Source organism: Phalangium opilio, unplaced genomic scaffold, assembly GCF_054372755.1.
Source record: "Phalangium opilio isolate 3A_F unplaced genomic scaffold, DU_Popi_V2 ptg000095l_1, whole genome shotgun sequence".
In the NCBI taxonomy this organism is placed as follows: Eukaryota; Metazoa; Arthropoda; class Arachnida; order Opiliones; family Phalangiidae; genus Phalangium; species Phalangium opilio.
Genome location: NW_028324200.1, coordinates 3,450,694 through 3,467,033, shown reverse-complemented (window position 1 = coordinate 3,467,033; position 16,340 = coordinate 3,450,694). Strand labels below are relative to the sequence as shown.

Below are 16,340 nucleotides of genomic sequence, written 5' to 3'. Positions count from 1 at the left end.
CTGCATGTTTGAAAAAAAGAAACTCTGTTTGCTTTTCTCATTTCTGGTGGATTTTAAAACAGGAAACTACAGTGTAAAAGACAACGGCACGCAGTGTTCCTAAGTGGTCTCCCTCCCAAGTTCTAACTGCGCTCGACGCTGCTTAACTTCGGTGATCGGACGAGAACCGGTGTTTTCAGCGTGATATGGCCGTTGCCGAGAACTTTAGTTAATTATTCGAATTTAAAACTAATTTGACAAATTACCCTTCTGCATGTTTTCAAAAAATAAAAAAAATAAACTCTGTTTGTTTTTCTCATATCTGGTAGATTTTAAAAAAGGAAACTAAACTGTAAAAGACAACGGCACGCAGTGTTCCTAAGTGGTCTCCCTCCCAAGTACTGACTGCGCTCGACGCTGCTTAACTTCGGTGATCGGACGAGAACCGGTGTTTTCAGCGTGATATGGCCGTTGCCGAGAACTTTAGTTAATTATTCGAATTTAAAACTAATTTGACAAATAACCCTTCTGCATGTTTGAAAAAAAAGAAACTCTGTTTGCTTTTCTCATATCTGGTGGATTTTAAAAAAGGAAACTACACTGTAAAAGACAACGGCACGCAGTGTTCCTAATTGGTCTCCCTCCCAAGTTTTGTATGCGCTTGACGCTGCTTAATTTCGGTGATCGGACGAGAACCGGTGTTTTCAGCGTGATATGGCCGTCGCCGAGATCTTTAGTTAGTTATTCGAAGTTAAAACTAATTTGACAAATTACCCTTCTGCATGTTTGAAAGATAAGAAACTCTGTTTGCTTTTCTCATATCTGGTGGATTTTAAAAAAGGAAACTAAACTGTAAAAGACAACGGCACGCAGTGTTCCTAAGTGGTCTCCCTCCCAAGTACTGACTGCGCTCGACGCTGCTTAACTTCGGTGATCGTACGAGAACCGGTGTTTTCAGCGTGATATGGCCGTTGCCGAGAACTTTAGTTAGTTATTCGAATTTAAAACTAATTTGACAAATTACCCTTCTGCATGTTTGAAAAAAAGAAACTCTGTTTGCTTTTCTCATATCTGGTGGATTTTAAAAAAGGAAACTACACTGTAAAAGACAACGGCACGCAGTGTTCCTAAGTGGTCTCCCTCCCAAGTACTGACTGCGCTCGACGCTGCTTAACTTCGGTGATCGGACAAGAACCGCTGTTTTCAGCGTGATATGGCCGTTGCCGAGAACTTTAGTTAGTTATTCGAATTTAAAACTAATTTGACAAATTACCCTTCTGCATGTTTGAAAAAAAGAAACTCTGTTTGCTTTTCTCATATCTGGTGGATTTTAAAAAAGGAAACTACACTGTAAAAGACAACGGCACGCAGTGTTCCTAAGTGGTCTCCCTCCCAAGTACTGACTGCGCTCGACGCTGCTTAACTTCGGTGATCGGACAAGAACCGCTGTTTTCAGCGTGATATGGCCGTTGCCGAGAACTTTAGTTAGTTATTCGAATTTAAAACTAATTTGACAAATTACCCTTCTGCATGTTTGAAAAAAAGAAACTCTGTTTGCTTTTCTCATTTCTGGTGGATTTTAAAAAAGGAAACTACACTGTAAAAGACAACGGCACGCAGTGTTCCTAAGTGGTCTCCCTCCCAAGTTCTAACTGCGCTCGACGCTGCTTAACTTCGGTGATCGGACGAGAACCGGTGTTTTCAGCGTGATATGGCCGTTGCCGAGAACTTTAGTTAATTATTCGAATTTAAAACTAATTTGACAAATTACCCTTCTGCATGTTTTCAAAAAATAAAAAAAATAAACTCTGTTTGTTTTTCTCATATCTGGTAGATTTTAAAAAAGGAAACTAAACTGTAAAAGACAACGGCACGCAGTGTTCCTAAGTGGTCTCCCTCCCAAGTACTGACTGCGCTCGACGCTGCTTAACTTCGGTGATCGGACGAGAACCGGTGTTTTCAGCGTGATATGGCCGTTGCCGACAACTTTAGTTAGTTATTCGAATTTAAAACTAATTTGACAAATAACCCTTCTGCATGTTTGAAAAAAAAGAAACTCTGTTTGCTTTTCTCATATCTGGTGGATTTTAAAAAAGGAAACTAAACTGTAAAAGACAACGGCACGCAGTGTTCCTAAGTGGTCTCCCTCCCAAGTACTGACTGCGCTCGACGCTGCTTAACTTCGGTGATCGTACGAGAACCGGTGTTTTCAGCGTGATATGGCCGTTGCCGAGAACTTTAGTTAGTTATTCGAATTTAAAACTAATTTGACAAATAACCCTTCTGCATGTTTGAAAAAAAGAAACTCTGTTTGCTTCTCTCATATCTGGTGGATTTTAAAAAAGGAAACTACACTGTAAAAGACAACGGCACGCAGTGTTCCTAAGTGGTCTCCCTCCCAAGTACTGACTGCGCTCGACGCTGCTTAACTTCGGTGATCGGACAAGAACCGCTGTTTTCAGCGTGATATGGCCGTTGCCGAGAACTTTAGTTAGTTATTCGAATTTAAAACTAATTTGACAAATTACACTTCTGCATGTTTGAAAAAAAGAAACTCTGTTTGCTTTTCTCATATCTGGTGGATTTTAAAAAAGGAAACTACACTGTAAAAGACAACGGCACGCAGTGTTCCTAAGTGGTCTCCCTCCCAAGTTCTAAGTGCGCTCGACGCTGCTTAACTTCGGTGATCGGACGAGAACCGGTGTTTTCAGCGTGATATGGCCGTTGCCGAGAACTTTAGTTAGTTATTCGAATTTAAAACTAATTTGACAAATTACCCTTCTGCATGTTTTCAAAAAATAAAAAAAAGAAACTCTGTTTGCTTTTCTCATATCTGGTAGATTTTAAAAAACGAAACTAAACTGTAAAAGACAACGGCACGCAGTGTTCCTAAGTGGTCTCCCTCCCAAGTACTGACTGCGCTCGACGCTGGTTAACTTCGGTGATCGGACGAGAACCGGTGTTTTCAGCGTGATATGGCCGTTGCCGAGAACTTTAGTTAGTTATTCGAATGTAAAACTAATTTGACAAATTACCCTTCTGCATGTTTTCAAAAAATAAAAAAAAGAAACTCTGTTTGCTTTTCTCATATCTGGTAGATTTTAAAAAAGGAAACTAAACTGTAAAAGACAACGGCACGCAGTGTTCCTAAGTGGTCTCCCTCCCAAGTACTGACTGCGCTCGACGCTGGTTAACTTCGGTGATCGGACGAGAACCGGTGTTTTCAGCGTGATATGGCCGTTGCCGAGAACTTTAGTTAGTTATTCGAATGTAAAACTAATTTGACAAATAACCCTTCTGCATGTTTGAAAAAAAAGAAACTCTGTTTGCTTTTCTCATATCTGGTGGATTTTAAAAAAGGAAACTACACTGTAAAAGACAAAGGCACGCAGTGTTCCTAAGTGGTCTCCCTCCCAAGTACTGACTGCGCTCGACGCTGCTTAACTTCGGTGATCGGACGAGAACCGGTGTTTTCAGCGTGATATGGCCGTTGCCGAGAACTTTAGTTAGTTATTCGAATTTAAAACTAATTTGACAAATTACCCTTCTGCATGTTTGAAAAAAAGAAACTCTGTTTGCTTTTCTCATATCTGGTGGATTTTAAAAAAGGAAACTACACTGTAAAAGACAACGGCACGCAGTGTTCCTAAGTGGTCTCCCTCCCAAGTTCTAACTGCGCTCGACGCTGCTTAACTTCGGTGATCGGACGAGAACCGGTGTTTTCAGCGTGATATGGCCGTCGCCGAGATCTCTAGTTAGTTATTCGAATTTAAAACTAATTTGACAAATTACCCTTCTGCATGTTTGAAAGATAAGAAACTCTGTTTGCTTTTCTCATATCTGGTGGATTTTAAAAAAGGAAACTAAACTGTAAAAGACAACGGCACGCAGTGTTCCTAAGTGGTCTCCCTCCCAAGTTCTAACTGCGCTCGACGCTGCTTAACTTCGGTGATCGGACGAGAACCGGTGTTTTCAGCGTGATATGGCCGTTGCCGAGAACTTTAGTTAATTATTCGAATTTAAAACTAATTTGACAAATTACCCTTCTGCATGTTTTCAAAAAATAAAAAAAAGAAACTCTGTTTGTTTTTCTCATATCTGGTAGATTTTAAAAAAGGAAACTAAACTGTAAAAGACAACGGCACGCAGTGTTCCTAAGTGGTCTCCCTCCCAAGTACTGACTGCGCTCGACGCTGCTTAACTTCGGTGATCGGACGAGAACCGGTGTTTTCAGCGTGATATGGCCGTTGCCGACAACTTTAGTTAGTTATTCGAATTTAAAACTAATTTGACAAATAACCCTTCTGCATGTTTGAAAAAAAAGAAACTCTGTTTGCTTTTCTCATATCTGGTGGATTTTAAAAAAGGAAACTACACTGTAAAAGACAACGGCACGCAGTGTTCCTAATTGGTCTCCCTCCCAAGTTTTGTATGCGCTTGACGCTGCTTAATTTCGGTGATCGGACGAGAACCGGTGTTTTCAGCGTGATATGGCCGTCGCCGAGATCTTTAGTTAGTTATTCGAAGTTAAAACTAATTTGACAAATTACCCTTCTGCATGTTTGAAAGATAAGAAACTCTGTTTGCTTTTCTCATATCTGGTGGATTTTAAAAAAGGAAACTAAACTGTAAAAGACAACGGCACGCAGTGTTCCTAAGTGGTCTCCCTCCCAAGTACTGACTGCGCTCGACGCTGCTTAACTTCGGTGATCGTACGAGAACCGGTGTTTTCAGCGTGATATGGCCGTTGTCGAGAACTTTAGTTAGTTATTCGAATTTAAAACTAATTTGACAAATTACCCTTCTGCATGTTTTCAAAAAATAAAAAAAAGAAACTCTGTTTGTTTTTCTCATATCTGGTAGATTTTAAAAAAGGAAACTAAACTGTAAAAGACAACGGCACGCAGTGTTCCTAAGTGGTCTCCCTCCCAAGTACTGACTGCGCTCGACGCTGCTTAACTTCGGTGATCGGACGAGAACCGGTGTTTTCAGCGTGATATGTCCGTTGCCGACAACTTTAGTTAGTTATTCGAATTTAAAACTAATTTGACAAATAACCCTTCTGCATGTTTGAAAAAAAAGAAACTCTGTTTGCTTTTCTCATATCTGGTGGATTTTAAAAAAGGAAACTACACTGTAAAAGACAACGGCACGCAGTGTTCCTAATTGGTCTCCCTCCCAAGTTTTGTATGCGCTTGACGCTGCTTAATTTCGGTGATCGGACGAGAACCGGTGTTTTCAGCGTGATATGGCCGTCGCCGAGATCTCTAGTTAGTTATTCGAATTTAGAACTAATTTGACAAATTACCCTTCTGCATGTTTGAAAGATAAGAAACTCTGTTTGCTTTTCTCATATCTGGTGGATTTTAAAAAAGGAAACTAAACTGTAAAAGACAACGGCACGCAGTGTTCCTAAGTGGTCTCCCTCCCAAGTTCTAACTGCGCTCGACGCTGCTTAACTTCGGTGATCGGACGAGAACCGGTGTTTTCAGCGTGATATGGCCGTTGCCGAGAACTTTAGTTAATTATTCGAATTTAAAACTAATTTGACAAATTACCCTTCTGCATGTTTTCAAAAAATAAAAAAAAGAAACTCTGTTTGTTTTTCTCATATCTGGTAGATTTTAAAAAAGGAAACTAAACTGTAAAAGACAACGGCACGCAGTGTTCCTAAGTGGTCTCCCTCCCAAGTACTGACTGCGCTCGACGCTGCTTAACTTCGGTGATCGGACGAGAACCGGTGTTTTCAGCGTGATATGGCCGTTGCCGACAACTTTAGTTAGTTATTCGAATTTAAAACTAATTTGACAAATAACCCTTCTGCATGTTTGAAAAAAAAGAAACTCTGTTTGCTTTTCTCATATCTGGTGGATTTTAAAAAAGGAAACTACACTGTAAAAGACAACGGCACGCAGTGTTCCTAATTGGTCTCCCTCCCAAGTTTTGTATGCGCTTGACGCTGCTTAATTTCGGTGATCGGACGAGAACCGGTGTTTTCAGCGTGATATGGCCGTCGCCGAGATCTTTAGTTAGTTATTCGAAGTTAAAACTAATTTGACAAATTACCCTTCTGCATGTTTGAAAGATAAGAAACTCTGTTTGCTTTTCTCATATCTGGTGGATTTTAAAAAAGGAAACTAAACTGTAAAAGACAACGGCACGCAGTGTTCCTAAGTGGTCTCCCTCCCAAGTACTGACTGCGCTCGACGCTGCTTAACTTCGGTGATCGTACGAGAACCGGTGTTTTCAGCGTGATATGGCCGTTGTCGAGAACTTTAGTTAGTTATTCGAATTTAAAACTAATTTGACAAATTACCCTTCTGCATGTTTGAAAAAAAGAAACTCTGTTTGCTTTTCTCATTTCTGGTGGATTTTAAAAAAGGAAACTACACTGTAAAAGACAACGGCACGCAGTGTTCCTAAGTGGTCTCCCTCCCAAGTACTGACTGCGCTCGACGCTGCTTAACTTCGGTGATCGGACGAGAACCGGTGTTTTCAGCGTGATATGGCCGTTGCCGAGAACTTTAGTTAGTTATTCGAATGTAAAACTAATTTGACAAATAACCCTTCTGCATGTTTGAAAAAAAAGAAACTCTGTTTGCTTTTCTCATATCTGGTGGATTTTAAAAAAGGAAACTACACTGTAAAAGACAAAGGCACGCAGTGTTCCTAAGTGGTCTCCCTCCCAAGTACTGACTGCGCTCGACGCTGCTTAACTTCGGTGATCGGACGAGAACCGGTGTTTTCAGCGTGATATGGCCGTTGCCGAGAACTTTAGTTACTTATTCGAATTTAAAACTAATTTGACAAATTACCCTTCTGCATGTTTGAAAAAAAGGAACTCTGTTTGCTTTTCTCATATCTGGTGGATTTTAAAAAAGGAAACTACACTGTAAAAGACAACGGCACGCAGTGTTCCTAAGTGGTCTCCCTCCCAAGTTCTAAGTGCGCTCGACGCTGCTTAACTTCGGTGATCGGACGAGAACCGGTGTTTTCAGCGTGATATGGCCGTTGCCGAGAACTTTAGTTAGTTATTCGAATTTAAAACTAATTTGACAAATTACCCTTCTGCATGTTTTCAAAAAATAAAAAAAAGAAACTCTGTTTGCTTTTCTCATATCTGGTAGATTTTAAAAAACGAAACTAAACTGTAAAAGACAACGGCACGCAGTGTTCCTAAGTGGTCTCCCTCCCAAGTACTGACTGCGCTCGACGCTGGTTAACTTCGGTGATCGGACGAGAACCGGTGTTTTCAGCGTGATATGGCCGTTGCCGAGAACTTTAGTTAGTTATTCGAATGTAAAACTAATTTGACAAATTACCCTTCTGCATGTTTTCAAAAAATAAAAAAAAGAAACTCTGTTTGCTTTTCTCATATCTGGTAGATTTTAAAAAAGGAAACTAAACTGTAAAAGACAACGGCACGCAGTGTTCCTAAGTGGTCTCCCTCCCAAGTACTGACTGCGCTCGACGCTGGTTAACTTCGGTGATCGGACGAGAACCGGTGTTTTCAGCGTGATATGGCCGTTGCCGAGAACTTTAGTTAGTTATTCGAATGTAAAACTAATTTGACAAATAACCCTTCTGCATGTTTGAAAAAAAAGAAACTCTGTTTGCTTTTCTCATATCTGGTGGATTTTAAAAAAGGAAACTACACTGTAAAAGACAAAGGCACGCAGTGTTCCTAAGTGGTCTCCCTCCCAAGTACTGACTGCGCTCGACGCTGCTTAACTTCGGTGATCGGACGAGAACCGGTGTTTTCAGCGTGATATGGCCGTTGCCGAGAACTTTAGTTAGTTATTCGAATTTAAAACTAATTTGACAAATTACCCTTCTGCATGTTTGAAAAAAAGAAACTCTGTTTGCTTTTCTCATATCTGGTGGATTTTAAAAAAGGAAACTACACTGTAAAAGACAACGGCACGCAGTGTTCCTAAGTGGTCTCCCTCCCAAGTTCTAACTGCGCTCGACGCTGCTTAACTTCGGTGATCGGACGAGAACCGGTGTTTTCAGCGTGATATGGCCGTCGCCGAGATCTCTAGTTAGTTATTCGAATTTAAAACTAATTTGACAAATTACCCTTCTGCATGTTTGAAAGATAAGAAACTCTGTTTGCTTTTCTCATATCTGGTGGATTTTAAAAAAGGAAACTAAACTGTAAAAGACAACGGCACGCAGTGTTCCTAAGTGGTCTCCCTCCCAAGTTCTAACTGCGCTCGACGCTGCTTAACTTCGGTGATCGGACGAGAACCGGTGTTTTCAGCGTGATATGGCCGTTGCCGAGAACTTTAGTTAATTATTCGAATTTAAAACTAATTTGACAAATTACCCTTCTGCATGTTTTCAAAAAATAAAAAAAAGAAACTCTGTTTGTTTTTCTCATATCTGGTAGATTTTAAAAAAGGAAACTAAACTGTAAAAGACAACGGCACGCAGTGTTCCTAAGTGGTCTCCCTCCCAAGTACTGACTGCGCTCGACGCTGCTTAACTTCGGTGATCGGACGAGAACCGGTGTTTTCAGCGTGATATGGCCGTTGCCGACAACTTTAGTTAGTTATTCGAATTTAAAACTAATTTGACAAATAACCCTTCTGCATGTTTGAAAAAAAAGAAACTCTGTTTGCTTTTCTCATATCTGGTGGATTTTAAAAAAGGAAACTACACTGTAAAAGACAACGGCACGCAGTGTTCCTAATTGGTCTCCCTCCCAAGTTTTGTATGCGCTTGACGCTGCTTAATTTCGGTGATCGGACGAGAACCGGTGTTTTCAGCGTGATATGGCCGTCGCCGAGATCTTTAGTTAGTTATTCGAAGTTAAAACTAATTTGACAAATTACCCTTCTGCATGTTTGAAAGATAAGAAACTCTGTTTGCTTTTCTCATATCTGGTGGATTTTAAAAAAGGAAACTAAACTGTAAAAGACAACGGCACGCAGTGTTCCTAAGTGGTCTCCCTCCCAAGTACTGACTGCGCTCGACGCTGCTTAACTTCGGTGATCGTACGAGAACCGGTGTTTTCAGCGTGATATGGCCGTTGTCGAGAACTTTAGTTAGTTATTCGAATTTAAAACTAATTTGACAAATTACCCTTCTGCATGTTTTCAAAAAATAAAAAAAAGAAACTCTGTTTGTTTTTCTCATATCTGGTAGATTTTAAAAAAGGAAACTAAACTGTAAAAGACAACGGCACGCAGTGTTCCTAAGTGGTCTCCCTCCCAAGTACTGACTGCGCTCGACGCTGCTTAACTTCGGTGATCGGACGAGAACCGGTGTTTTCAGCGTGATATGTCCGTTGCCGACAACTTTAGTTAGTTATTCGAATTTAAAACTAATTTGACAAATAACCCTTCTGCATGTTTGAAAAAAAAGAAACTCTGTTTGCTTTTCTCATATCTGGTGGATTTTAAAAAAGGAAACTACACTGTAAAAGACAACGGCACGCAGTGTTCCTAATTGGTCTCCCTCCCAAGTTTTGTATGCGCTTGACGCTGCTTAATTTCGGTGATCGGACGAGAACCGGTGTTTTCAGCGTGATATGGCCGTCGCCGAGATCTCTAGTTAGTTATTCGAATTTAGAACTAATTTGACAAATTACCCTTCTGCATGTTTGAAAGATAAGAAACTCTGTTTGCTTTTCTCATATCTGGTGGATTTTAAAAAAGGAAACTAAACTGTAAAAGACAACGGCACGCAGTGTTCCTAAGTGGTCTCCCTCCCAAGTTCTAACTGCGCTCGACGCTGCTTAACTTCGGTGATCGGACGAGAACCGGTGTTTTCAGCGTGATATGGCCGTTGCCGAGAACTTTAGTTAATTATTCGAATTTAAAACTAATTTGACAAATTACCCTTCTGCATGTTTTCAAAAAATAAAAAAAAGAAACTCTGTTTGTTTTTCTCATATCTGGTAGATTTTAAAAAAGGAAACTAAACTGTAAAAGACAACGGCACGCAGTGTTCCTAAGTGGTCTCCCTCCCAAGTACTGACTGCGCTCGACGCTGCTTAACTTCGGTGATCGGACGAGAACCGGTGTTTTCAGCGTGATATGGCCGTTGCCGACAACTTTAGTTAGTTATTCGAATTTAAAACTAATTTGACAAATAACCCTTCTGCATGTTTGAAAAAAAAGAAACTCTGTTTGCTTTTCTCATATCTGGTGGATTTTAAAAAAGGAAACTACACTGTAAAAGACAACGGCACGCAGTGTTCCTAATTGGTCTCCCTCCCAAGTTTTGTATGCGCTTGACGCTGCTTAATTTCGGTGATCGGACGAGAACCGGTGTTTTCAGCGTGATATGGCCGTCGCCGAGATCTTTAGTTAGTTATTCGAAGTTAAAACTAATTTGACAAATTACCCTTCTGCATGTTTGAAAGATAAGAAACTCTGTTTGCTTTTCTCATATCTGGTGGATTTTAAAAAAGGAAACTAAACTGTAAAAGACAACGGCACGCAGTGTTCCTAAGTGGTCTCCCTCCCAAGTACTGACTGCGCTCGACGCTGCTTAACTTCGGTGATCGTACGAGAACCGGTGTTTTCAGCGTGATATGGCCGTTGTCGAGAACTTTAGTTAGTTATTCGAATTTAAAACTAATTTGACAAATTACCCTTCTGCATGTTTGAAAAAAAGAAACTCTGTTTGCTTTTCTCATTTCTGGTGGATTTTAAAAAAGGAAACTACACTGTAAAAGACAACGGCACGCAGTGTTCCTAAGTGGTCTCCCTCCCAAGTACTGACTGCGCTCGACGCTGCTTAACTTCGGTGATCGGACGAGAACCGGTGTTTTCAGCGTGATATGGCCGTTGCCGAGAACTTTAGTTAGTTATTCGAATGTAAAACTAATTTGACAAATAACCCTTCTGCATGTTTGAAAAAAAAGAAACTCTGTTTGCTTTTCTCATATCTGGTGGATTTTAAAAAAGGAAACTACACTGTAAAAGACAAAGGCACGCAGTGTTCCTAAGTGGTCTCCCTCCCAAGTACTGACTGCGCTCGACGCTGCTTAACTTCGGTGATCGGACGAGAACCGGTGTTTTCAGCGTGATATGGCCGTTGCCGAGAACTTTAGTTAGTTATTCGAATTTAAAACTAATTTGACAAATTACCCTTCTGCATGTTTGAAAAAAAGAAACTCTGTTTGCTTTTCTCATATCTGGTGGATTTTAAAAAAGGAAACTACACTGTAAAAGACAACGGCACGCAGTGTTCCTAAGTGGTCTCCCTCCCAAGTACTGACTGCGCTCGACGCTGCTTAACTTCGGTGATCGGACAAGAACCGCTGTTTTCAGCGTGATATGGCCGTTGCCGAGAACTTTAGTTAGTTATTCGAATTTAAAACTAATTTGACAAATTACCCTTCTGCATGTTTGAAAAAAAGAAACTCTGTTTGCTTTTCTCATTTCTGGTGGATTTTAAAAAAGGAAACTACACTGTAAAAGATAACGGCACGCAGTGTTCCTAAGTGGTCTCCCTCCCAAGTACTGACTGCGCTCGACGCTGCTTAACTTCGGTGATCGGACGAGAACCGGTGTTTTCAGCGTGATATGGCCGTTGCCGAGAACTTTAGTTAGTTATTCGAACTTAAAACTAATTTGACAAATTACCCTTCTGCATGTTTGAAAAAAAAGAAACTCTGTTTGCTTTTCTCATATCTGGTGGATTTTAAAAAAGGAAACTACACTGTAAAAGACAACGGCACGCAGTGTTCCTAAGTGGTCTCCCTCCCAAGTTCTAACTGCGCTCGACGCTGCTTAACTTCGGTGATCGGACGAGAACCGGTGTTTTCAGCGTGATATGGCCGTTGCCGAGAACTTTAGTTAATTATTCGAATTTAAAACTAATTTGACAAATTACCCTTCTGCATGTTTTCAAAAAATAAAAAAAAGAAACTCTGTTTGTTTTTCTCATATCTGGTAGATTTTAAAAAAGGAAACTAAACTGTAAAAGACAACGGCACGCAGTGTTCCTAAGTGGTCTCCCTCCCAAGTACTGACTGCGCTCGACGCTGCTTAACTTCGGTGATCGGACGAGAACCGGTGTTTTCAGCGTGATATGTCCGTTGCCGACAACTTTAGTTAGTTATTCGAATTTAAAACTAATTTGACAAATAACCCTTCTGCATGTTTGAAAAAAAAGAAACTCTGTTTGCTTTTCTCATATCTGGTGGATTTTAAAAAAGGAAACTACACTGTAAAAGACAACGGCACGCAGTGTTCCTAATTGGTCTCCCTCCCAAGTTTTGTATGCGCTTGACGCTGCTTAATTTCGGTGATCGGACGAGAACCGGTGTTTTCAGCGTGATATGGCCGTCGCCGAGATCTCTAGTTAGTTATTCGAATTTAAAACTAATTTGACAAATTACCCTTCTGCATGTTTGAAAGATAAGAAACTCTGTTTGCTTTTCTCATATCTGGTGGATTTTAAAAAAGGAAACTAAACTGTAAAAGACAACGGCACGCAGTGTTCCTAAGTGGTCTCCCTCCCAAGTTCTAACTGCGCTCGACGCTGCTTAACTTCGGTGATCGGACGAGAACCGGTGTTTTCAGCGTGATATGGCCGTTGCCGAGAACTTTAGTTAATTATTCGAATTTAAAACTAATTTGACAAATTACCCTTCTGCATGTTTTCAAAAAATAAAAAAAAGAAACTCTGTTTGTTTTTCTCATATCTGGTAGATTTTAAAAAAGGAAACTAAACTGTAAAAGACAACGGCACGCAGTGTTCCTAAGTGGTCTCCCTCCCAAGTACTGACTGCGCTCGACGCTGCTTAACTTCGGTGATCGGACGAGAACCGGTGTTTTCAGCGTGATATGGCCGTTGCCGACAACTTTAGTTAGTTATTCGAATTTAAAACTAATTTGACAAATAACCCTTCTGCATGTTTGAAAAAAAAAGAAACTCTGTTTGCTTTTCTCATATCTGGTGGATTTTAAAAAAGGAAACTACACTGTAAAAGACAACGGCACGCAGTGTTCCTAATTGGTCTCCCTCCCAAGTTTTGTATGCGCTTGACGCTGCTTAATTTCGGTGATCGGACGAGAACCGGTGTTTTCAGCGTGATATGGCCGTCGCCGAGATCTTTAGTTAGTTATTCGAAGTTAAAACTAATTTGACAAATTACCCTTCTGCATGTTTGAAAGATAAGAAACTCTGTTTGCTTTTCTCATATCTGGTGGATTTTAAAAAAGGAAACTAAACTGTAAAAGACAACGGCACGCAGTGTTCCTAAGTGGTCTCCCTCCCAAGTACTGACTGCGCTCGACGCTGCTTAACTTCGGTGATCGTACGAGAACCGGTGTTTTCAGCGTGATATGGCCGTTGTCGAGAACTTTAGTTAGTTATTCGAATTTAAAACTAATTTGACAAATTACCCTTCTGCATGTTTGAAAAAAAGAAACTCTGTTTGCTTTTCTCATTTCTGGTGGATTTTAAAAAAGGAAACTACACTGTAAAAGACAACGGCACGCAGTGTTCCTAAGTGGTCTCCCTCCCAAGTACTGACTGCGCTCGACGCTGCTTAACTTCGGTGATCGGACGAGAACCGGTGTTTTCAGCGTGATATGGCCATTGCCGAGAACTTTAGTTAGTTATTCGAATTTAAAACTAATTTGACAAATTACCCTTCTGCATGTTTTCAAAAAATAAAAAAAAGAAACTCTGTTTGCTTTTCTCATATCTGGTAGATTTTAAAAAAGGAAACTAAACTGTAAAAGACAACGGCACGCAGTGTTCCTAAGTGGTCTCCCTCCCAAGTACTGACTGCGCTCGACGCTGGTTAACTTCGGTGATCGGACGAGAACCGGTGTTTTCAGCGTGATATGGCCGTTGCCGAGAACTTTAGTTAGTTATTCGAATGTAAAACTAATTTGACAAATAACCCTTCTGCATGTTTGAAAAAAAGAAACTCTGTTTGCTTTTCTCATATCTGGTGGATTTTAAAAAAGGAAACTACACTGTAAAAGACAACGGCACGCAGTGTTCCTAAGTGGTCTCCCTCCCAAGTACTGACTGCGCTCGACGCTGCTTAACTTCGGTGATCGGACGAGAACCGGTGTTTTCAGCGTGATATGGCCGTTGCCGAGAACTTTAGTTAGTTATTCGAATTTAAAACTAATTTGACAAATTACCCTTCTGCATGTTTGAAAAAAAGAAACTCTGTTTGCTTTTCTCATATCTGGTGGATTTTAAAAAAGGAAACTACACTGTGAAAGACAACGGCACGCAGTGTTCCTAAGTGGTCTCCCTCCCAAGTACTGACTGCGCTCGACGCTGCTTAACTTCGGTGATCGGACAAGAACCGCTGTTTTCAGCGTGATATGGCCGTTGCCGAGAACTTTAGTTAGTTATTCGAATTTAAAACTAATTTGACAAATTACCCTTCTGCATGTTTGAAAAAAAGAAACTCTGTTTGCTTTTCTCATTTCTGGTGGATTTTAAAAAAGGAAACTACACTGTAAAAGACAACGGCACGCAGTGTTCCTAAGTGGTCTCCCTCCCAAGTACTGACTGCGCTCGACGCTGCTTAACTTCGGTGATCGGACGAGAACCGGTGTTTTCAGCGTGATATGGCCGTTGCCGAGAACTTTAGTTAGTTATTCGAATTTAAAACTAATTTGACAAATTACCCTTCTGCATGTTTGAAAAAAAGAAACTCTGTTTGCTTTTCTCATATCTGGTGGATTTTAAAAAAGGAAACTACACTGTAAAAGACAACGGCACGCAGTGTTCCTAAGTGGTCTCCCTCCCAAGTACTGACTGCGCTCGATGCTGCTTAACTTCGGTGATCGTACGAGAACCGGTGTTTTCAGCGTGATATGGCCGTTGTCGAGAACTTTAGTTAGTTATTCGAATTTAAAACTAATTTGACAAATTACCCTTCTGCATGTTTGAAAAAAAGAAACTCTGTTTGCTTTTCTCATTTCTGGTGGATTTTAAAAAAGGAAACTACACTGTAAAAGACAACGGCACGCAGTGTTCCTAAGTGGTCTCCCTCCCAAGTACTGACTGCGCTCGACGCTGCTTAACTTCGGTGATCGGACGAGAACCGGTGTTTTCAGCGTGATATGGCCATTGCCGAGAACTTTAGTTAGTTATTCGAATTTAAAACTAATTTGACAAATTACCCTTCTGCATGTTTTCAAAAAATAAAAAAAAGAAACTCTGTTTGCTTTTCTCATATCTGGTAGATTTTAAAAAAGGAAACTAAACTGTAAAAGACAACGGCACGCAGTGTTCCTAAGTGGTCTCCCTCCCAAGTACTGACTGCGCTCGACGCTGGTTAACTTCGGTGATCGGACGAGAACCGGTGTTTTCAGCGTGATATGGCCGTTGCCGAGAACTTTAGTTAGTTATTCGAATGTAAAACTAATTTGACAAATAACCCTTCTGCATGTTTGAAAAAAAGAAACTCTGTTTGCTTTTCTCATATCTGGTGGATTTTAAAAAAGGAAACTACACTGTAAAAGACAACGGCACGCAGTGTTCCTAAGTGGTCTCCCTCCCAAGTACTGACTGCGCTCGACGCTGCTTAACTTCGGTGATCGGACGAGAACCGGTGTTTTCAGCGTGATATGGCCGTTGCCGAGAACTTTAGTTAGTTATTCGAATTTAAAACTAATTTGACAAATTACCCTTCTGCATGTTTGAAAAAAAGAAACTCTGTTTGCTTTTCTCATATCTGGTGGATTTTAAAAAAGGAAACTACACTGTGAAAGACAACGGCACGCAGTGTTCCTAAGTGGTCTCCCTCCCAAGTACTGACTGCGCTCGACGCTGCTTAACTTCGGTGATCGGACAAGAACCGCTGTTTTCAGCGTGATATGGCCGTTGCCGAGAACTTTAGTTAGTTATTCGAATTTAAAACTAATTTGACAAATTACCCTTCTGCATGTTTGAAAAAAAGAAACTCTGTTTGCTTTTCTCATTTCTGGTGGATTTTAAAAAAGGAAACTACACTGTAAAAGACAACGGCACGCAGTGTTCCTAAGTGGTCTCCCTCCCAAGTACTGACTGCGCTCGACGCTGCTTAACTTCGGTGATCGGACGAGAACCGGTGTTTTCAGCGTGATATGGCCGTTGCCGAGAACTTTAGTTAGTTATTCGAATTTAAAACTAATTTGACAAATTACCCTTCTGCATGTTTGAAAAAAAGAAACTCTGTTTGCTTTTCTCATATCTGGTGGATTTTAAAAAAGGAAACTACACTGTAAAAGACAACGGCACGCAGTGTTCCTAAGTGGTCTCCCTCCCAAGTACTGACTGCGCTCGATGCTGCTTAACTTCGGTGATCGGACAAGAACCGCTGTTTCCAGCGTGATATGGCCGTTGCCGAGAACTTTAGTTAGTTATTCGAATTTAAAACTAAT

The 16,340-nt window shown here is 40.7% G+C and overlaps 47 non-coding genes and 18 pseudogenes across 47 annotated transcripts; all 65 read right to left on the bottom strand.

The window, feature by feature from the left end:
* Window positions 1-78: 78 nt before the first annotated feature.
* LOC149636109 (5S ribosomal RNA) lies at window positions 79-197 on the bottom strand. Its single transcript, XR_016372835.1, has one exon. It is a non-coding gene; the product is annotated as a 5S ribosomal RNA (ribosomal RNA).
* A 139-nt stretch (window positions 198-336) lies between these two features.
* Window positions 337-455, bottom strand: LOC149636108 (5S ribosomal RNA). The gene has a single exon (XR_016373203.1). It is a non-coding gene; the product is annotated as a 5S ribosomal RNA (ribosomal RNA).
* Window positions 456-586: 131 nt separating this feature from the next.
* On the bottom strand, window positions 587-705 carry LOC149636107 (5S ribosomal RNA; annotated as a pseudogene).
* Window positions 706-836: 131 nt separating this feature from the next.
* Window positions 837-955, bottom strand: LOC149636106 (5S ribosomal RNA). Its single transcript, XR_016373503.1, has one exon. It is a non-coding gene; the product is annotated as a 5S ribosomal RNA (ribosomal RNA).
* Window positions 956-1,085: 130 nt separating this feature from the next.
* LOC149636105 (5S ribosomal RNA) lies at window positions 1,086-1,204 on the bottom strand (annotated as a pseudogene).
* A 130-nt stretch (window positions 1,205-1,334) lies between these two features.
* LOC149636104 (5S ribosomal RNA) lies at window positions 1,335-1,453 on the bottom strand (annotated as a pseudogene).
* Window positions 1,454-1,583: 130 nt separating this feature from the next.
* LOC149636103 (5S ribosomal RNA) lies at window positions 1,584-1,702 on the bottom strand. The gene has a single exon (XR_016372834.1). It is a non-coding gene; the product is annotated as a 5S ribosomal RNA (ribosomal RNA).
* Window positions 1,703-1,841: 139 nt separating this feature from the next.
* LOC149636102 (5S ribosomal RNA) lies at window positions 1,842-1,960 on the bottom strand. The gene has a single exon (XR_016373201.1). It is a non-coding gene; the product is annotated as a 5S ribosomal RNA (ribosomal RNA).
* A 131-nt stretch (window positions 1,961-2,091) lies between these two features.
* LOC149636101 (5S ribosomal RNA) lies at window positions 2,092-2,210 on the bottom strand. The gene has a single exon (XR_016373502.1). It is a non-coding gene; the product is annotated as a 5S ribosomal RNA (ribosomal RNA).
* Window positions 2,211-2,340: 130 nt separating this feature from the next.
* Window positions 2,341-2,459, bottom strand: LOC149636100 (5S ribosomal RNA; annotated as a pseudogene).
* A 130-nt stretch (window positions 2,460-2,589) lies between these two features.
* LOC149636099 (5S ribosomal RNA) lies at window positions 2,590-2,708 on the bottom strand (annotated as a pseudogene).
* A 139-nt stretch (window positions 2,709-2,847) lies between these two features.
* Window positions 2,848-2,966, bottom strand: LOC149636098 (5S ribosomal RNA). Its single transcript, XR_016372512.1, has one exon. It is a non-coding gene; the product is annotated as a 5S ribosomal RNA (ribosomal RNA).
* A 139-nt stretch (window positions 2,967-3,105) lies between these two features.
* On the bottom strand, window positions 3,106-3,224 carry LOC149636097 (5S ribosomal RNA). The gene has a single exon (XR_016372511.1). It is a non-coding gene; the product is annotated as a 5S ribosomal RNA (ribosomal RNA).
* A 131-nt stretch (window positions 3,225-3,355) lies between these two features.
* On the bottom strand, window positions 3,356-3,474 carry LOC149636096 (5S ribosomal RNA). Its single transcript, XR_016372906.1, has one exon. It is a non-coding gene; the product is annotated as a 5S ribosomal RNA (ribosomal RNA).
* Window positions 3,475-3,604: 130 nt separating this feature from the next.
* LOC149636095 (5S ribosomal RNA) lies at window positions 3,605-3,723 on the bottom strand. The gene has a single exon (XR_016372985.1). It is a non-coding gene; the product is annotated as a 5S ribosomal RNA (ribosomal RNA).
* A 131-nt stretch (window positions 3,724-3,854) lies between these two features.
* On the bottom strand, window positions 3,855-3,973 carry LOC149636094 (5S ribosomal RNA). Its single transcript, XR_016372833.1, has one exon. It is a non-coding gene; the product is annotated as a 5S ribosomal RNA (ribosomal RNA).
* A 139-nt stretch (window positions 3,974-4,112) lies between these two features.
* LOC149636093 (5S ribosomal RNA) lies at window positions 4,113-4,231 on the bottom strand. Its single transcript, XR_016373199.1, has one exon. It is a non-coding gene; the product is annotated as a 5S ribosomal RNA (ribosomal RNA).
* A 131-nt stretch (window positions 4,232-4,362) lies between these two features.
* LOC149636092 (5S ribosomal RNA) lies at window positions 4,363-4,481 on the bottom strand (annotated as a pseudogene).
* A 131-nt stretch (window positions 4,482-4,612) lies between these two features.
* On the bottom strand, window positions 4,613-4,731 carry LOC149636091 (5S ribosomal RNA). Its single transcript, XR_016373477.1, has one exon. It is a non-coding gene; the product is annotated as a 5S ribosomal RNA (ribosomal RNA).
* Window positions 4,732-4,870: 139 nt separating this feature from the next.
* On the bottom strand, window positions 4,871-4,989 carry LOC149636090 (5S ribosomal RNA). Its single transcript, XR_016372709.1, has one exon. It is a non-coding gene; the product is annotated as a 5S ribosomal RNA (ribosomal RNA).
* A 131-nt stretch (window positions 4,990-5,120) lies between these two features.
* LOC149636089 (5S ribosomal RNA) lies at window positions 5,121-5,239 on the bottom strand (annotated as a pseudogene).
* A 131-nt stretch (window positions 5,240-5,370) lies between these two features.
* Window positions 5,371-5,489, bottom strand: LOC149636088 (5S ribosomal RNA). Its single transcript, XR_016372832.1, has one exon. It is a non-coding gene; the product is annotated as a 5S ribosomal RNA (ribosomal RNA).
* A 139-nt stretch (window positions 5,490-5,628) lies between these two features.
* LOC149636087 (5S ribosomal RNA) lies at window positions 5,629-5,747 on the bottom strand. The gene has a single exon (XR_016373198.1). It is a non-coding gene; the product is annotated as a 5S ribosomal RNA (ribosomal RNA).
* Window positions 5,748-5,878: 131 nt separating this feature from the next.
* Window positions 5,879-5,997, bottom strand: LOC149636086 (5S ribosomal RNA; annotated as a pseudogene).
* A 131-nt stretch (window positions 5,998-6,128) lies between these two features.
* LOC149636085 (5S ribosomal RNA) lies at window positions 6,129-6,247 on the bottom strand. Its single transcript, XR_016373476.1, has one exon. It is a non-coding gene; the product is annotated as a 5S ribosomal RNA (ribosomal RNA).
* A 130-nt stretch (window positions 6,248-6,377) lies between these two features.
* LOC149636084 (5S ribosomal RNA) lies at window positions 6,378-6,496 on the bottom strand. Its single transcript, XR_016373197.1, has one exon. It is a non-coding gene; the product is annotated as a 5S ribosomal RNA (ribosomal RNA).
* Window positions 6,497-6,627: 131 nt separating this feature from the next.
* On the bottom strand, window positions 6,628-6,746 carry LOC149636083 (5S ribosomal RNA). Its single transcript, XR_016372904.1, has one exon. It is a non-coding gene; the product is annotated as a 5S ribosomal RNA (ribosomal RNA).
* Window positions 6,747-6,876: 130 nt separating this feature from the next.
* On the bottom strand, window positions 6,877-6,995 carry LOC149636082 (5S ribosomal RNA; annotated as a pseudogene).
* A 139-nt stretch (window positions 6,996-7,134) lies between these two features.
* Window positions 7,135-7,253, bottom strand: LOC149636081 (5S ribosomal RNA). The gene has a single exon (XR_016372509.1). It is a non-coding gene; the product is annotated as a 5S ribosomal RNA (ribosomal RNA).
* Window positions 7,254-7,392: 139 nt separating this feature from the next.
* On the bottom strand, window positions 7,393-7,511 carry LOC149636080 (5S ribosomal RNA). The gene has a single exon (XR_016372508.1). It is a non-coding gene; the product is annotated as a 5S ribosomal RNA (ribosomal RNA).
* Window positions 7,512-7,642: 131 nt separating this feature from the next.
* On the bottom strand, window positions 7,643-7,761 carry LOC149636079 (5S ribosomal RNA). The gene has a single exon (XR_016372903.1). It is a non-coding gene; the product is annotated as a 5S ribosomal RNA (ribosomal RNA).
* A 130-nt stretch (window positions 7,762-7,891) lies between these two features.
* LOC149636078 (5S ribosomal RNA) lies at window positions 7,892-8,010 on the bottom strand. Its single transcript, XR_016372983.1, has one exon. It is a non-coding gene; the product is annotated as a 5S ribosomal RNA (ribosomal RNA).
* Window positions 8,011-8,141: 131 nt separating this feature from the next.
* Window positions 8,142-8,260, bottom strand: LOC149636077 (5S ribosomal RNA). The gene has a single exon (XR_016372831.1). It is a non-coding gene; the product is annotated as a 5S ribosomal RNA (ribosomal RNA).
* Window positions 8,261-8,399: 139 nt separating this feature from the next.
* Window positions 8,400-8,518, bottom strand: LOC149636076 (5S ribosomal RNA). The gene has a single exon (XR_016373196.1). It is a non-coding gene; the product is annotated as a 5S ribosomal RNA (ribosomal RNA).
* Window positions 8,519-8,649: 131 nt separating this feature from the next.
* On the bottom strand, window positions 8,650-8,768 carry LOC149636075 (5S ribosomal RNA; annotated as a pseudogene).
* Window positions 8,769-8,899: 131 nt separating this feature from the next.
* LOC149636074 (5S ribosomal RNA) lies at window positions 8,900-9,018 on the bottom strand. The gene has a single exon (XR_016373475.1). It is a non-coding gene; the product is annotated as a 5S ribosomal RNA (ribosomal RNA).
* A 139-nt stretch (window positions 9,019-9,157) lies between these two features.
* LOC149636073 (5S ribosomal RNA) lies at window positions 9,158-9,276 on the bottom strand. Its single transcript, XR_016372708.1, has one exon. It is a non-coding gene; the product is annotated as a 5S ribosomal RNA (ribosomal RNA).
* A 131-nt stretch (window positions 9,277-9,407) lies between these two features.
* LOC149636072 (5S ribosomal RNA) lies at window positions 9,408-9,526 on the bottom strand (annotated as a pseudogene).
* Window positions 9,527-9,657: 131 nt separating this feature from the next.
* Window positions 9,658-9,776, bottom strand: LOC149636071 (5S ribosomal RNA). The gene has a single exon (XR_016372830.1). It is a non-coding gene; the product is annotated as a 5S ribosomal RNA (ribosomal RNA).
* Window positions 9,777-9,915: 139 nt separating this feature from the next.
* LOC149636070 (5S ribosomal RNA) lies at window positions 9,916-10,034 on the bottom strand. The gene has a single exon (XR_016373195.1). It is a non-coding gene; the product is annotated as a 5S ribosomal RNA (ribosomal RNA).
* A 131-nt stretch (window positions 10,035-10,165) lies between these two features.
* Window positions 10,166-10,284, bottom strand: LOC149636069 (5S ribosomal RNA; annotated as a pseudogene).
* Window positions 10,285-10,415: 131 nt separating this feature from the next.
* Window positions 10,416-10,534, bottom strand: LOC149636068 (5S ribosomal RNA). The gene has a single exon (XR_016373474.1). It is a non-coding gene; the product is annotated as a 5S ribosomal RNA (ribosomal RNA).
* A 130-nt stretch (window positions 10,535-10,664) lies between these two features.
* Window positions 10,665-10,783, bottom strand: LOC149636067 (5S ribosomal RNA). Its single transcript, XR_016373193.1, has one exon. It is a non-coding gene; the product is annotated as a 5S ribosomal RNA (ribosomal RNA).
* A 131-nt stretch (window positions 10,784-10,914) lies between these two features.
* On the bottom strand, window positions 10,915-11,033 carry LOC149636066 (5S ribosomal RNA). The gene has a single exon (XR_016372902.1). It is a non-coding gene; the product is annotated as a 5S ribosomal RNA (ribosomal RNA).
* Window positions 11,034-11,163: 130 nt separating this feature from the next.
* LOC149636065 (5S ribosomal RNA) lies at window positions 11,164-11,282 on the bottom strand (annotated as a pseudogene).
* A 130-nt stretch (window positions 11,283-11,412) lies between these two features.
* On the bottom strand, window positions 11,413-11,531 carry LOC149636064 (5S ribosomal RNA). The gene has a single exon (XR_016372568.1). It is a non-coding gene; the product is annotated as a 5S ribosomal RNA (ribosomal RNA).
* Window positions 11,532-11,662: 131 nt separating this feature from the next.
* On the bottom strand, window positions 11,663-11,781 carry LOC149636063 (5S ribosomal RNA). Its single transcript, XR_016372829.1, has one exon. It is a non-coding gene; the product is annotated as a 5S ribosomal RNA (ribosomal RNA).
* A 139-nt stretch (window positions 11,782-11,920) lies between these two features.
* On the bottom strand, window positions 11,921-12,039 carry LOC149636062 (5S ribosomal RNA). Its single transcript, XR_016372707.1, has one exon. It is a non-coding gene; the product is annotated as a 5S ribosomal RNA (ribosomal RNA).
* A 131-nt stretch (window positions 12,040-12,170) lies between these two features.
* On the bottom strand, window positions 12,171-12,289 carry LOC149636061 (5S ribosomal RNA; annotated as a pseudogene).
* A 131-nt stretch (window positions 12,290-12,420) lies between these two features.
* Window positions 12,421-12,539, bottom strand: LOC149636060 (5S ribosomal RNA). The gene has a single exon (XR_016372828.1). It is a non-coding gene; the product is annotated as a 5S ribosomal RNA (ribosomal RNA).
* Window positions 12,540-12,678: 139 nt separating this feature from the next.
* On the bottom strand, window positions 12,679-12,797 carry LOC149636059 (5S ribosomal RNA). Its single transcript, XR_016373191.1, has one exon. It is a non-coding gene; the product is annotated as a 5S ribosomal RNA (ribosomal RNA).
* Window positions 12,798-12,929: 132 nt separating this feature from the next.
* LOC149636058 (5S ribosomal RNA) lies at window positions 12,930-13,048 on the bottom strand (annotated as a pseudogene).
* Window positions 13,049-13,179: 131 nt separating this feature from the next.
* On the bottom strand, window positions 13,180-13,298 carry LOC149636057 (5S ribosomal RNA). Its single transcript, XR_016373473.1, has one exon. It is a non-coding gene; the product is annotated as a 5S ribosomal RNA (ribosomal RNA).
* Window positions 13,299-13,428: 130 nt separating this feature from the next.
* LOC149636056 (5S ribosomal RNA) lies at window positions 13,429-13,547 on the bottom strand. The gene has a single exon (XR_016373459.1). It is a non-coding gene; the product is annotated as a 5S ribosomal RNA (ribosomal RNA).
* A 139-nt stretch (window positions 13,548-13,686) lies between these two features.
* LOC149636055 (5S ribosomal RNA) lies at window positions 13,687-13,805 on the bottom strand. The gene has a single exon (XR_016372507.1). It is a non-coding gene; the product is annotated as a 5S ribosomal RNA (ribosomal RNA).
* Window positions 13,806-13,935: 130 nt separating this feature from the next.
* On the bottom strand, window positions 13,936-14,054 carry LOC149636054 (5S ribosomal RNA). Its single transcript, XR_016373190.1, has one exon. It is a non-coding gene; the product is annotated as a 5S ribosomal RNA (ribosomal RNA).
* A 130-nt stretch (window positions 14,055-14,184) lies between these two features.
* On the bottom strand, window positions 14,185-14,303 carry LOC149636053 (5S ribosomal RNA; annotated as a pseudogene).
* A 130-nt stretch (window positions 14,304-14,433) lies between these two features.
* On the bottom strand, window positions 14,434-14,552 carry LOC149636052 (5S ribosomal RNA). Its single transcript, XR_016373189.1, has one exon. It is a non-coding gene; the product is annotated as a 5S ribosomal RNA (ribosomal RNA).
* Window positions 14,553-14,682: 130 nt separating this feature from the next.
* Window positions 14,683-14,801, bottom strand: LOC149636051 (5S ribosomal RNA). The gene has a single exon (XR_016372770.1). It is a non-coding gene; the product is annotated as a 5S ribosomal RNA (ribosomal RNA).
* A 130-nt stretch (window positions 14,802-14,931) lies between these two features.
* On the bottom strand, window positions 14,932-15,050 carry LOC149636050 (5S ribosomal RNA). Its single transcript, XR_016373458.1, has one exon. It is a non-coding gene; the product is annotated as a 5S ribosomal RNA (ribosomal RNA).
* Window positions 15,051-15,189: 139 nt separating this feature from the next.
* LOC149636049 (5S ribosomal RNA) lies at window positions 15,190-15,308 on the bottom strand. The gene has a single exon (XR_016372506.1). It is a non-coding gene; the product is annotated as a 5S ribosomal RNA (ribosomal RNA).
* Window positions 15,309-15,438: 130 nt separating this feature from the next.
* Window positions 15,439-15,557, bottom strand: LOC149636048 (5S ribosomal RNA). The gene has a single exon (XR_016373188.1). It is a non-coding gene; the product is annotated as a 5S ribosomal RNA (ribosomal RNA).
* Window positions 15,558-15,687: 130 nt separating this feature from the next.
* Window positions 15,688-15,806, bottom strand: LOC149636047 (5S ribosomal RNA; annotated as a pseudogene).
* Window positions 15,807-15,936: 130 nt separating this feature from the next.
* Window positions 15,937-16,055, bottom strand: LOC149636046 (5S ribosomal RNA). The gene has a single exon (XR_016373187.1). It is a non-coding gene; the product is annotated as a 5S ribosomal RNA (ribosomal RNA).
* Window positions 16,056-16,185: 130 nt separating this feature from the next.
* On the bottom strand, window positions 16,186-16,304 carry LOC149636045 (5S ribosomal RNA; annotated as a pseudogene).
* Between the last annotated feature and the right edge of the window lie 36 nt (window positions 16,305-16,340).